Genomic DNA, 15058 nt, shown 5'->3' with positions numbered 1-15058 from the left:
CACCTCCTGGGTTCAAGCAATTATCCTTCCTCAGCCTCCCCTGTAGCTGGGGTTACAGGCACATGCCACCATGCCCAGCTAATTTTTGTATTTTTCGTAGTGATGGGGTTTCACCATATTGGCCAGGCTGGTCTCGAACCCCTGACCTCAGGTGATCTGCCCACCTCAGCCTCCCAAAGTGCTGGGATTACAGGCGTGAGCCACCATGCCTGGCCAATTCCAGGGTTCTTAGGTAGCCCCCTCGCAGCATCCTCCCTTCCTGGCCCGTCTCCCTTCCTCCTGTGGTCTCCCTGCCATCTGTCCCTCCTCTCCCTGCTCTCTGTGTCTCTACGGAAATGAAGTCAAGATCGTTTTTGGTGGACTACACTTTATGACCCTTGAAAACCATTTTAAATGTTGATTTATCTCATATATTGTTTCCGTTAAGGAAAAACAATAAAATTAAGTCGCTTCACTTTTATATGTCTCTCCCTGTCTCTTTTGCTCCCACTAATAATTCAGTTGACTCCCAATAAAGAGGGAAAAAGTTTACTAGTCCTAATCAACAAGCATATCAAGTTGCTCTTCTTCCTGCTGGCTGAGGCAGCAGCAGGTTTATTTTTCCAGGGATATTAGACATCCTGACCCTGCAGCCTCCAGGGAATAGTGTCAGGGTGTTGACTTCAAGTGTTTCAGAGTCTGTTTACAAACCCTCCACCCCTCCTCTCAGTGCCCACCTCCCCTGACCTAGGCCAGAGCCCCACATTTCTTTCTTTCTTTCTTTCTTTCCTTTTTTTTTTTTTTTTTGACATGGAGTCTTGCTCTGTCACCCAGGCTGGAGTGCAGTGATGAGATCTCGGCTCACTGCAACCTGCACCTCCTGGATTCAAGCGATTCTCCTGCCTCAGCCTCCCAAATAGCTGGGGCTACAAGCATATGCCACCACACCTGGCTACTTTTTTGTTTTTGTAGAGGCAGGGTTTCACCGCGTTAGCCAGGATGTTATCAATTTCCTGACCTTGTGATCTGCCCGTCTTGGCCTCCCAAAGTACTGGAATTACAGGCGTGAACCACCGCGCCTGGCCAGACTCCCAGATTTCTTGTTGCGATGATTGCAGGGGCCTCCCAGCTGTGCTCCCTGCTTCCTGAGGACTCCTCCCCCAGCTATGCCAGAGTGACCTTTCCAGAATGCAGATCCCATCACCTCCCTTCTCTGCTTAAATGCTTCTGTTCTGTTCCCATGACCCACTAGACAAGGGCCAAGCAGCATGTCATCGGGTGCCCTTCAAATCCTAGCCTAAGTTGACCTTGCGGCCCTAGCTCCCACCCACTGTCCCGCTCCCCAAGGTACGGACCACATAGCCACAATGGGCAATGCACCATTCCTGGAATATAGGCTTTCCTGCTGCCTTACCTTAGCTAGTGCTGGTTACTCTACTTGGGGTGCCTTTCCTTCTCACCCCATCCCTCCCCAAATCTAATCAATTTGTATTTTGTTATTATTTTGAGGATAGAGTTTCACTCTGTCACCCAGGCTGGAGTGCAGTCATAGCTCACTACAACCTCTGCCTTCTGGATCGTTCAAGCGATCCTCCTGTCCTAGCCTCCCAAGTAGCTGGGATTACAGGGTTGCACCATTGTGCCTGGCTAATTTTTGTATTTTTAGTAGAGACAGGGTTTCGCTGTGTTGGCCAGACTGGTCTCAGACTCCTGACCTCTGGTGATCTGCCGACCCTGGCCTCCCAGGGTGCTGGGATTACAGGCATGAGTCACTGCACCTGGCCAATCTGATCAATTTTTAATTTTTTTTTTTCAAGGTGGGGTTTCACCATGTTGGCCAGGCTGGTCTTGAACTCCTGACCTCAGGTGATCCGCCTACCTCGGCCTCCCAAAGTGCTGAGATTACAGGTGTGAGCCACTACGCCCGGCAATCCAATCAATTTTTACAATCGGTTTCCTCTGGAAAACCTTCCACGGTCCTGGTAGTGTCAGAGGGTGATGTTCCTGTGACATTTTGTTCCTTCCCTGGGAGGTCTCCTCAGGGTCTGGTTCTGAGTGTTTCATGATCTTCTCCCCAGTTAGATCTTTTTTTTTGAGGCAGAGTCTCACTCTGTCACCCAAGCTGGAGTGCAGTGGCGCAATCTTGGCTCACTGTAACCTCTGACTCCCAGGTTCAAGCGATTATCCTACCTCAATCTCCTGAGTAGCTGGGATTACAGGCGTGTGCCACCACGCCCGGGTAATTTTTGTATATTTAGTAGAAACAGGGTTTTACCATGTTGGCCAGGCTAGTCTCAAACTCCTGACCTCCGGTGATCTGCCTGCCTCGGCCTCCCAAAGTGCTGGAATTACAGGGTGAGCCACGGCGCCCGGTTCCCCATTTAGATCTTTTTATTTTTTATTTTTATTTATTTTTTTCTTGAGACCTTCAAAGCTACTGCAAATCAACCCCATTTAGATCTTAAGCTCACTGAGCATCTTCGCCTGATTATCTCCAGCCTCTACCCTCATCCCAGCACCAAGCACAAGACTCGCAACCCAGGCAGGTACTGAGAAATCGGAATTGAAATCTGGGACTAAAAACCTCCAAATTCCGTCACAGCATTTCCAGCAAAGGGAGTTAACAGCTGGTCTCTAGTCTCTCAATGACTTTGCCTCTGCCTCTGCCTACAAGTAACTTACTGCCAAAATATCATTTTTTCCAGGAAGGCTTCTGGGTTTAGTATTCCTCCCACTAGAGTTTTCTTAGCACTTCTATGAATAAATCCAGCACCCTGAATTGTAATTGTTTCCTTACCTGTTCATTTCCCAAGCAGTCTGAGGATGCCTGGAGGGTAGGGGCTGTGATCTAGCCCCGGGAAGCTCCCTAGTGATAAGTAATAGTTGTAGAGCACTTTCAGCTACCAAATGTATTCTGAGCACTTTATGTGTACTACTTTATTTAAGTATGACGACAAGGCCGGGTTCGGTGGTTTGTCTGTAATCCCAGTGCTTTGTGAGGCCAAGGCAGGAGGATTGCTTGAATCCAGGAGTTTGCGACTAGGCTGAGCAACATAGACTCCATCATTATAAAAAAAATTTAAATTAGCCAGGCATGGTGGCCCATGTCTATAGTCCCAGCTACTCGGGAGGCTGAGGCAGGATTGGTTTAGCCCAGGAGTTGTAGGCTGCAGTGAGCTATGATTGGGTCACTGTACTACAGCCTGGGCGATAGAGCAAGACCCTCTCTCAAAAAAACTATCAAGACAACCTCATGGGCCAGGCGCGGTGGCTCACGCCTGTAATCCCAGCACTTTGGGAGGCTGAGGCGGGTGGATCATGAGGTCAAGAGATCAAGATCATCCTGGTCAACATGGTGAAACCCCGTCTCTGCTAAATATACAAAAAAACTAGCTGGGCATGGTGGTGCGTTCCTGTAATCCCAGCTACTCAGGAGGCTGAGGCAGGAGGATTGCCTGAACCGAGGAGGCAGAGGTTGCGGTGAGCTGAGATCGCGCCATTGCACTCCAGCCTGGGTAACAAGAGCGAAACTCTGTCTCAAAAAAAGAAAGAAAGAAAGTGGTTCCTGTGCAGTGGTCATGCCTGTAATCCCAGCACTTTGGGAGGCTGAGGCAGGTGGATCTCTTGAGGTCCGGAGTTCACGACCAGCCTGGCCAAGATGGTAAAACCCCATCTCTACTAAAAATACAAAAATTAGCTGGGCATGGTGGCACCTGCCTGTAGTCCCAGCTACTCAGGAGGCTGAATCGGGAATTACTTGAACCTAGGAGGCAGAGGTTGCAGTGAACTGAGATGGTGCCCCTGCACTCCAGTGTGGGCAACAGAGTGAGACTCTGTATCAATAAATAAATAGTCTGGGCGAGGTGGCTCACACCTATAATCCTAGCACTTTGGGAGGCTGAGGTGGGTGGATCACCTGAGGTCAGGAGTTCAAGACCAGCCTGACCATCATGGTGAAACCCCATCTTTTAAAAAAAATTAAAAATAAATAAATAAATGGAGGTCCTGTTAGCCCCATCTTACACAGAGAAGTTCTAAACTTGGCCAATGCTACACAGCCAGGAAGTAGAAGAAAGGGAACTTGAGGCTGGGCACAATGACTCATGTCTGTAATCCCAACACTTTGGAGGCTGAGGCGAGCAGATCACTTAAGGCCAGGAGTTTGAGACCAGTCATGCCAAACATAGCGAAACCCCATCTGTACTAAAAATGCAAAAAATTACCAGGGCATGGTGATACAGCCCTGTAGTCCCGGCTACCCTGGAGGCTGAGGCAGGAGAATAATTTGAACCCAGGAGGTGGAGATTGAAGAGTGAGTCAAGATTGCACCACTGCACTCCAACCTGGGCGACAGAGCGTACCTCTCAAGTAAAAGAAAGAGGATTTGAATCCAGCTCTTGCCCACTCCGCAGTAGTATTGGTTGCATAACTGAGTGAGGGGCTGGGGCGATGTTCAAGTAGCCCGGTCACACCCTGGACTCCTGCTCATCTTCTCCCAGAGACATAGCCCCACTCCAGTCTGCAGGGAGTCGCCCGAGAGCAAGGCCAAGGTCTGTACTCGCATAGCGTCCTTAGTGCACAGCATTTTAATAAAGGCATGTTGTTCTTCTTTGCCCTGAGAAACTGCCCCACTTCCTGCCACCCCACAGAAAGGTCCTGGGAATGGTTATTGCTTTGCTGATGAATAGCCTCTGGAGTAGCATAAGAAACAAAAGACCTCACATTAAGAGGCTGACTGCCAGATCACTGGGCCATCCCTCTCCTTGCTGGGCACAACATATGGTTTAAAAACCTGAAACAAGTACGTTACCTTTGACCCAGTAACTCCGCTTGGAGAAATTCATCTTAAAGACCTGCTCATACAATTTCTCAAAGGTGTACGGATGAAGGAGTTCCTCACAACGTTGCTTATAGGACTAAGCATTGGCCAGGCTCGGTGGCTCACAGCTGTAATCCCAGCACTTTGGGAGGCCAAGGAGGGTGGATCACTTGAGGTGCGGAGTTGGAGACCTGCCTGACCAACAGGTGAAACCCTGTCTCTACTAAAAATACAAAATTAGCCAGACATGGTGGTGCATGTCTGAAATCCCAGCTACTTGGGAAGCTGAGGCAGGAGATTCACTTGAACCTGGAAGGCAGAGGTTACAGTGAGCCGAGATCGCACCACTGCACTACAGCCTGGGCGACAGAGTGAGACTCTGTCTCAAAAGAAAAAAAAGTTTGAGAGCCGGGTGTGGTGGCTCATGCTTATAATGCCAGCACTTTGGGAGGCTGAGGTGGGCGGTTCACAAGGTCAGAAGTTGAAGACCAGCCTGATAAACATGGTGAAACCCTGTGTCTACTAAAAATACAAAAATTAGCCAGGCATGATGGTTCGTGCCTGTAATCCCAGCTACTGAAGAGGTAGGCACATTGCTTGAACCTGGGAGGTGGAGGTTGCAGTAAGCCAAGACCGTGCCACTGCACTCCAGCCTGGGTGACAGCAAGATTCCGTCTCAAAAAAAAAAAAAAAGTTGAGACCAGCCTGGCCAACAGGTGAAACCCCATCTCTACTAAAAATACAAAAATTAGCTGGGCATGGTGGCATACGCCTGAAATCCCAGCTACTCAGAAGGCTGAGACAGGAAAATCACTTGAACCCAGGAGGCAGAGGTTGTAGTGAGCCAAGACAGCCATCATTGCACCCCAGCCTGGGCAACAGAGCAAGACTCCATTTCAAAAAAAAAAAGAAAGAAAGTAGAACAGAAGAAAACAGAAGATATCGGAGTTCATTACGCGTAAGAAAAGAAATGTTGTACATATTGTGAACACTCAATTTCAGTGTGCCCTAGCATGATGCAAAATGTGTTTTTCTTTTTGAGACATCGAGTCTGTTTCTGTCGCCCAGGCTGGAGTGTAGTTGCATGATCTTGGTTCACTGCAACCTCCGCCTCCCAACTTCAAGCAATTCTCTAACCTCAGCCTCCCTAGTGGCTAATTTTTGTATTTTTTGTATAGATGGAGTTTTACCATATTGGCCATGCTGGCCTAGAACTCCTGACCACAAGTGATCCTCCCACCTCCACCTCCCAAAGTGCTAGCATTACAGGCGTGAGCCACCACACTCAGCCGTAAAATGTATTTCTTACTAAGGGTTCTGACTGAAAAACTTGGCATAACACTGACAATCTATTTTACAGAAGCTAAGAGGGAAGCTCAGAGAGTGGAAGCCAATTGCTCAAGGTCACACCACCAGCTTAGAGTCCAGTAGTCCTGGTTCCCAGGACAGTAGCCATTCAGTAATTCACTCATTCAGCTGATATGAGTCAGTTAGCTCTGTTCCAGGGCCCATGCTGGGCACCAGGAATATGGTGACAAACAGAATAGACGTAGCCCTGTCCTCCAGGGGCCTTGGTGCCCTGAGGAGGATGAAAAACAGCGGATGAATTAAACCAGTGTGCCTGTAATCCCAGCTACTGGGGAGGCGTGGGCATGAGAATTGCTTGAACCAGGAAGATGGAGGTTGTAGTGAGCTGAGATCTTGCCACAGCACTCCCACCTGGGAGACAGAGTGAAACTATGTCTCAAAAAAAACAAAACAACAGCTGATGAAGCACGTAATAGGCACCATTTATAGACACAGAGCTTATCTCTGCCAGACACTGGTCTGAACATGTACTCATTCGATTCCTAGATAACCCTAAATGGGAGGTTCGCTATTAACATCACCAACCCATTTAATAGATGAGGAAATTGAGGCATAGAGTCAATCACTTGCACCTAGCTGGCAAAAGTGACAGAGCTGAGATTTGAGCCCAAGAGCCCTGGCTCCAGAGTTTGTGTTCTCCAGCACTACTCAATTCTGCCTTTTCATGGTTTTGCGCTAAAGCCACAGCCAAGCACCAGCTCTTGCCAGGAATGGGGTGGGGGATAAAGAAGCTCACAACTGGGGAGAATTTATCGCAAACTTGACCCCAGCACTATCCAGGTCAGGCCATTTTGGGGCTCTGGGCTTATCTATTTTCTTTTTGTACTTTTTCAGACTTTTAAGTCATACTATGACTAAGTTCTGTCTACAACGAGGAACGTCTGCACGAAAACCAGCCTCCAACACAGCTCCAGCAGGCACAGGCCCCAAACTGGCATTTGGAAAAAGGGAAGTGGTTTCTGGGGTGCCAAGCAGAACAAGGGGCTTGCTGGCTGGCTCTGGAAAGGTAGGGCTCTGCCGATGGTCACCGCGCCCGGCCTCATCTTACCGATATTTAATAACTGGTAGAGCCTGGGAACCACGCCAATCAGAAGGAGGACCAGCCATTGACACCGGCACAGGACCCCTTTTTTTTTTCTTTTAATGAAAAAGAATAGGCCGAATGCAGTGGCTCACACCTGTAATCCCAGCAATTTGGGAATGTGAGGCGAGCAGATCACAAGGTCAGGTTCAGGCAGGTAAGACAAGACCCAGAGCAGTGGCTCATGCCCTGGCCATCTGCAGAGTCCAAGATGCTGCTGGGTCAGGCTTTACCCTTTTGGTTGCTGGATAGTGGGGAGGTAAGGGGCATCCTGAGAGGAAATGGAACTCTAAGGAGACTCTGAGGGAGTCAGGGAAGCAGCAATGTATCCACTAATACAGAAAAATTTCAATAATGTATTTTGGCAACTAGAATTAACTAGAATAGTCCCATCAGTGGTCCTAGTGAGGGATCAGCCCTGGTGATAATGATTTGTGATTAACCAGGCAATGTGATGGAGAGCTAAATGACATTTTAAGCTGAGTTAACCAGAGCATTTCTGGCAGAAGTCACCACCTGTAATCCCTGCACTTTGGGAGGCTGAAGCAGGTGGATCACCTGAGGTCAGGAGTTCGAGACCAACCTGGCCAACATGATGAAACCCCATCTCTACTGAAATTACAAAATTAGCTGGACGTGGTGGCACATGCCTGTAATCTCAGCTACTCGGGAGGATGAGGCAGGCAATTTAGGAGGCTGAGGCAGGCAGAACACTTAAGGTCAGGAGATCAAGACCAGCCTGGCCAATATGGTGAAATCCTATCTCTACTAAAAATACAAAAATTAGCTGGGTGCGTTGGCGGGTGCCTTTCCTGACCCAGCTACTCAAGAGGCTGAGGCAAGAGAGTTGCTTGCAATAGGGAAGGGAGGTGAGATGGCAGTGAGCTGAGATGGCACCACTGCACTCCGGCCTGGGTAACAAGCAAGACTATATATATATATATATATATATATATATATATATATATGTAAAGAAGGATTATCCTTCCTTATTGCCCTGGGTTGTAAATCTCCCTGACTTCCTTGTCTGTTTATTCCATTAGATCAAAAGCTCCTTCAGGGTAGGGAGTGGCCACTGTCACCAGCTAAGTTCTTGTACATGCTAGGTGCTAGTGAGTGTTTATTGAATGAGTGAGTAAGTGAATGAATGTGGCCTGAAAAGTTGGAGAGTTACTCTGGAGAATTATAGACCCCTCTTCCTGTATCTGGACTCTGGAATTTTCTAGGCCTCATTGGAACCCTTGCCCTTTGCCCAGGTTTCATTGATCTGTAGGTCTTTACCCTGGCAGGAAGCTCTTGCCACCGGCCACAGTCTGGCTCCAGCCTGGCCAGCTCCACCCTTTCTGCCTGTAACTTGTGGCAAGACCAAGACACAGCCCTTCCACAAACACATGAGTAGGTGAGAACATGGGGTGGACAATCCATCTAATCAGTCCTCACTGACTCTGGTAAGTGGATGAACTCATCCCAGTTTACATGGGATTTTTGTCTTACACCCCAGGGGGATCTGGAGTCCCAGGCAAATAGGGGCAGTTGGTAGCACTGGGTTGGTTGGATCATCTTTGTGGACAGTGGAAGGAGTGAGACCTGCAACATTTTTTTTTTTTTTTTTTTTTGAGACGGAGTTTCACTCTTGTTACCCAGGCTGGAGTGCAATGGCACCATCTCGGCTCACCGCAACCTCCGCCTCCTGGGTTCAGGCAATTCTCCTGCCTCAGCCTCCTGAGTAGCTGAGATTACAGGCACGCGCCACCATGCCCAGCTAATTTTTTGTATTTTTAGTAGAGACGGGGTTTCACCATGTTGACCAGGATGGTCTCGATCTCTTGACCTTGTGATCCACCCGCCTCGGCCTCCCAAAGTGCTAGGATTACAGGCTTGAGCCACCGCGCCCGGCCCTTTTTTTTTTTTTTTTTTTGAGACCAAGTCTCACTGTGTCACCAGGCTGGAGTACAGTGGCACAATCTCAGCTCACTGCAACCTCCAACTCCCTCGTTCAAGCTATTCTCCTGCCTCAGCCTCCTGAGTAGCTGGGATTACAGGCATGTGACACCATGAACAGCTAATTTTTGTATTTTTAGTAGAGATGGGGTTTCACCATGTTGCCAGGATGATCTCGGTGTACTGACCTCATGATCTGCCTGCCTTGGCCTCCCGAAGTGCTGGGATTACAGGCATGAGCCACCGCCCTGGCCAAACATGGATTTTCATGTTGTTACTGCTTAGCACAGTGATGCCCATGATGGGCTCATCACAGCTCTGCCACTTACTGGCAGTGAAAATCATGTTACCTCTTGGTTTCCTCAAGTGGAGATAGAATAGTATCTTCCACGTAGAGGTGTATGAAATGATACAAGTGGGTCAGGTGCGGTGGCTCATGCCTATAATCCCAGCACTTTGGGAGGCCAGGTTGGGAGGATAACTTGTGCCCAGAGTTTGACACCAGCTTAGACAACATAGTAAGACCCTATCTCTACAAAAACTAATGAAAATTAGCCAGACATGGTGGTGTACACCTGTAGTCCCAGCTACTCAGGAGGCTGAAGTAGGAGAATCATTGAGTCCAAGAGTTTGAGGCTAAAGTAAGTTATGTTCACACCACTGCACTGCAGCCTGGGTGACAGAGTAAGAGCCTGTCTCAAAACCCAAAAAACAAAAACCAACAAACTTCTATTGTGATATTGCGATATAATTCACATACCATATAATTCACTCATTTAAAGTGATTAGGTCAACATTTCTGGTGTATTACATCATCACCACAACCTAAGTTTATTTTCTTTTTTTTTTAAAAATATATATTTTTTAATAGATCAAGTCTCACTATGTTGCCCAGGCTGGTCTTGAACTCCTGAGCTCAAGCCATCCTCCTGCCTTGACCTCCCAAAGTGCTGGACTCCCAGTGCTTGGACTCCAAAGTGACATAAGCCACCGTACCTGGCCGGAGACCAAATAATTTTTCATTTTAGCTACAGCTGATCTCTATTCATTGTATGTCTTCAATTATCTTTTGCCTCATTACCTTTTTTTTTTTTTAAACAGTTTCACTCTTGTCACCCAGGCTGGAGTACAGTGGTGCGATCTTGGCTCACTGCAATGTTTGCCTCCCCGGTTCAAGGGATTTTCCTGCCTCAGCTTCCCGAGTAACTGGGATTACAGGCACCTGCCACCATGCCCAGATAATTTTTCTATTTTTAGTAGAAAGATGGGGTTTCACCATATTGGCCAGGCTGGCCTCGAACTCCTGACCTCAGGTAATCTGCTGCCTCTATTCCTTTTTTTTTTTTTTTATCTTTTAGAGAAATAATATTTGAAATATAAAGAGAATAAATATATCACATATATAAATTATAAAGCATAATAATATAGAGAATAATTATGAGCTCACCACTCAGCCCAATTCTTTCTCTCTAGAGAAATACATGTCAGAAGATGAGGAATTTAATATCCTTGTCAAGCTTCTTGGCTTCCCTCCCAAGCAGTTCCCAATTTTTAATAGTTATATATTATTGATAACATTTACATCTTGTTCTCTAGCTATAATTAAATCTTCTGTGCTTTGTCTCGAGGTTGAGTCTAAATACTGAAAACAGTAAACAGCATCGTGATGCTGTAAACACCCCTCACTTGAGAACTCCTGGCCCCCAAGAGAAGAAAATGGGATCTTGTGCAATGCCACAGTTTTCAGTTTCAAGAGGCTCAATGTCATGGTTGTCAGACACAGAAGAGATTTCAGGCCTCCTCCTAACTGAGTCATTTTACAGAAGAGAAATTGAGACTTAAAGAAGGAAATAATTTTGCTTCAAGTCAGAAGACTTGTCAATTCTACACATTATGTTCTGGCCTCCTCCTGGGATTTCATAAGTAAATAAGTAAATGAGGCCAGGCACAGTGGCCTGTAATCCCAGCACTTTGGAAGGCCAAGGTAGGTGCATCGCTTGAGTTCAGGAGATCAACACCAGCCTGGCCAAAAGAGTAAAACCTCATCTCTACTAGAAATATAAAAATTACTCGAGCATGGTGGCACACACCTGTAATCCCAGCTACTCAGGAGGCTGAGGCAGGAGAATTGCTTGAACCCAGTAGGCGGAGGTTGCAGTGAGCCCAGATCATGCCACTGCACTCCAGCCTGGGTGACAGAGTGAAACTCTGTCTCAAAAAAAATAAAAATAAATAAATAGATGATGTTAGCTACAAAGTACCTTTTTTGAAGGGAAATCAAACTATACAGACTTTACACCAAACCCCGTCTCTACTAAAAATACAAAAATTAGCCAGGCATGGTGACAGGTGCCTGTAATCTCAGTGCTGCACTCTGCTCACTGCAACCTCTACCTGCTGGGTTCAAGCAATTCTCCTGCCTCAGCCTCCCGAGTAGCTGGGATTACAGGCCATGTTGGCCAGACTGGTCTTGAACTCCTGACTTCGTGATGCACTCACCTCAGACTGCCAAAGTGCTGGAATTACAGGTGTGAGCCACTGCGCCTGGCAACCCTATTATTAAAAAAAAAAAAAAAAAAAAAAAAAAAAAAAAAGGATGCTCCCAGCAACTGTATTATTTAAAAAAAAAAAAAAAAATGGTCTCAAGACCCATCAATTCCCTACACTATGTTATCTGGCCACCTCCTGGGATGTGATAAATGAATAAATAAATGGTGTTAGCCACAAAGTCCCTTTTTTTGAAGAAAAATTAATCTATATGGATGTCACACCAAGGATTCAAGGACATACACTAAGAAAATGAAATATTTAGTAAAATCAGAGAGGCCTTTGTCTTTGATGTGGGGGCTAGGCTGAACCTGGCAGGGAGTGGTGTCATTGGCTGCTGAGCCTGGAGAGGATTGGTTGGGGATGGGTTTATCTCTCCCTTCCAAGTATACAGAGTTCTGGCACCTGATTCCCTTGCTCTGAGAAGAGGTTGGGGCCTTCTTTGCTTGGAAGCCTCGGACAGGAAGCAATAGCTCCCTGGGCTTCCACAGTTCTTAACTGCAGCACCCTATCTGTTGTTCTTGAGACACCAGGTCCAAACGTATCTGAGCAATAGGAGGATACCCAGTCAGCCATGGGGCCCCATGACAGCAGCCCCACTTTCCAGGGGCCTTAGCTCACTCTCCAATTGCTTAGGTTGGAGGGGCCTGCTGCCCATGGACTTGGTTCAGGGAAAACCTTGTCCCCGAGCAATGTGGAATACGGAAATAATAATCATTCATATTGACTCATGCTCCTGTCTGCCATGTTTACTTAGGTTATTTCACTTAATTTTTTTTTTTTTTTTTTTTTTTTTTGAGATGGAGTTTCTTTCTTGTTGTCCAGGCTGGAATACAATGGCACAATCTCGGCTCACTGAAACCACCACCTCCCCAGTTCAAGTGATTCTCCTGCCTCAGCCTCCCAAGTAGCTGGGATTACAGGCATGTGCCATCATGCCTGGTTAATTTTGTATTTTGTATTTTTTTTTAAAGAGACAGGGTTTCTCCATGTTGGTCAGGCTGGTCTCTTAACTCCTGACCTCAGGTGATCCACCCACCTTGGCCTCCCAAAGTGCTGGGATTACAGGCATGAGTCACCACGCCAGGCCGATTTTACCTAATTCTTGAAACCACTCAACAAAGTAGGTCCTATTATAATTCTCAGTTGTACAGATAAGGAAATTAGAAGTTCAAAGAAAGTCTGTGGCTCTGACTCAAAGGCTTATTACTAGCAGGTAGAAAAGTAGGATTCAGGCCAGTGTGGTGGCTCACATCTGTAATCCCAGCACTTTGGGAGGCTGACATGGGCAGATCTCTTGAGCCCAGGAGCTAGAGACCAGCTAGGACAACATGGTGAAACCCGTCTCTATAAAAAATACCAAAAGTAGCCAGGCATGGTGGGATACACCTGTAGTTCCAGCTACTCAAGAGGCTGAGGTGGGAGGATCGCTTCAGCCTGGGAGGCAGAGGGAGGTTGTAGTGAGCTGAGATCACACCACAGCACTCCAGCCTGATCTTGTCTCAAAGAAGAAGAAGAAGAAAGAAGAAAGAGAAGAAGAAGAGGAAAAGAAGAAGAGGAGGAGGAGGAAGAGGAAGAGGAGGAGGAAGAAGAAGAAAGAAGAAAAGAAAGAAGAAGAAAGAGGAAGAAGAAGGAGGAAGAAGAAGAGGAGGAGAAGGAGGAGGAGGAGGAAGAAGAAGAAGAAGGAAGAAGAAGAAGAAAAGAAGAAGAAGAGCAGCAGGATTCAGACCCAAGCAGTCAGACACTGGTCTGTGCTGGGATCCACTGTGCCAGGATGGTCTTAAGCCAGAACACCAGCCTCCCTGCCTCTGCTATGAAACTGGTCGTTTCTCTCTCTAAGCCTCAGTTGCCTCCTCTGCGAAATGGGGATGATTGTGTCTGTTCTATAGACCAGTCGGAGGACCAGATGCCCCTCGGGTTCAAGCCCTTGTCACTGCTCCCCTAGCCCTGTGGCTGTTGTGGGAGCTCAGGGCAGCCTCTTGCCTTCCTTCTCTTGGCTGTCCTGGAGTCTGGAATTTCAGGTCCCTGCAACAGCCTATTTCTTGCTAAATTAAGCAAGGCTTGCCACTCAGTTCAAATGGCACCCAGAAACAAAAGCCCACCCTGATTTCAGTGGTATACCACGGAGATTAAGAGACTGCAGAGGGCAGTGGCCCAGGGTTCAAATTCTAGCTCTGTCATTTTTATTATGTGTGATGGTGACCTTTATGTGTCAACTTGACTGGATCAAGGGATGCCCAGATAACTCATAAAGCATTCTTTCTGTGTATGTCTGGGAGGATGTTTCCTGTAGAGAGCGGCGTTCTGAATCAGTGTATTGAGTGAGGAAGAGTCACCCACACCCACGTGGGTAGGGACCATTCAGTCTGCTGAGGGCCAAGATAGAACAAAAAGGCAGACAGGAAAGGTGAATTCACTCACTTTCTCTCTCTCTCCTTCTAGAGAGATCTGCCGTCTGCCAGTAAACATCAGAACTCCAGGGTCTCCCGCCTTCTGACTCTGGGACTTGTACCAGCGCACCCCCAATGTTCTCAGGCCTTCAGCCTAGAACGGAAAGGCTTGGACTGAGCCATGCTACTAACTTTCCAGTTCTCCAGCTTGTAGATGGCTTATCCTAGGGCTTCTTGGCCTCCATAATCCCAGAAGTCAATTTCCCTAATAAATCCCCTCTCATCTCTCTCTGTATGTATCCTACATATTCTGTTCTTGGGAGAATCCTAATATACTGTGTAACATCAGGCAAATCTCTTTGCTTCTCTGTGAGTCTCTGCTTCCAAATCTGTAAAATAGTCACAGCTGTAGCCCCAGCACTTTTCCAGGCTGAGACGAGAGGATCATTTGATGCCAGGATTTTCAACTAGCCTAGGAAACATAGTGAGTCCTCAATCTCTAATAAAAAACAAACAGGGCCAGGTCCGGTGGCTCATGCCTGTAATCCCAGCACTTTCAGAAGCTGAGGTAGATGGATCACCTGAGGTCAGGAGTTCCAGACCAGCCTGGCCAACATGGTGAAACCCTGTCTACATTAAAAATAAATTAGGCCAGGCATGGTGGCTCATGCCTGTAATCCAAGCACTTTGGAGGCCAAGATGGGCGGATCACCTGAGGCTGGGAGTTCAAGACCAGCCAAAATAAAAATTAAAAAAATAAATAAATTAGCTAGGCATGGTGGTGCATGCCTGTAATCCTTAGTTACTTAGGAGGCTGAGGCAAGACAATCACTTGATCCCAGGAGGCAGAGGTTGCTGTGAGCCAAGCGCCACTACACTCCAGCCTGGGTGACAAAGTGAGACTCCATCTGAAAAAAAGAAACAAAAAACTAG

At 47.2% G+C, this 15058-nt stretch overlaps 1 long non-coding RNA gene across 1 annotated transcript; it reads left to right on the top strand.

Annotated features, from left to right (window-relative positions):
- The first annotated feature begins 8575 nt into the window (after positions 1-8575).
- LOC141581269 (uncharacterized) lies at positions 8576-14414 on the top strand. Its single transcript, XR_012513839.1, has 2 exons — positions 8576-8695; positions 14178-14414. It is a non-coding gene; the product is annotated as an uncharacterized LOC141581269 (long non-coding RNA).
- Positions 14415-15058: the final 644 nt, after the last annotated feature.

The sequence above is a fragment of the Saimiri boliviensis genome, chromosome 1 (genome assembly GCF_048565385.1).
Source record: "Saimiri boliviensis isolate mSaiBol1 chromosome 1, mSaiBol1.pri, whole genome shotgun sequence".
NCBI classification, from domain to species: domain Eukaryota; kingdom Metazoa; phylum Chordata; class Mammalia; order Primates; family Cebidae; genus Saimiri; species Saimiri boliviensis.
This window is presented reverse-complemented; position numbering and strand designations above follow the sequence as displayed.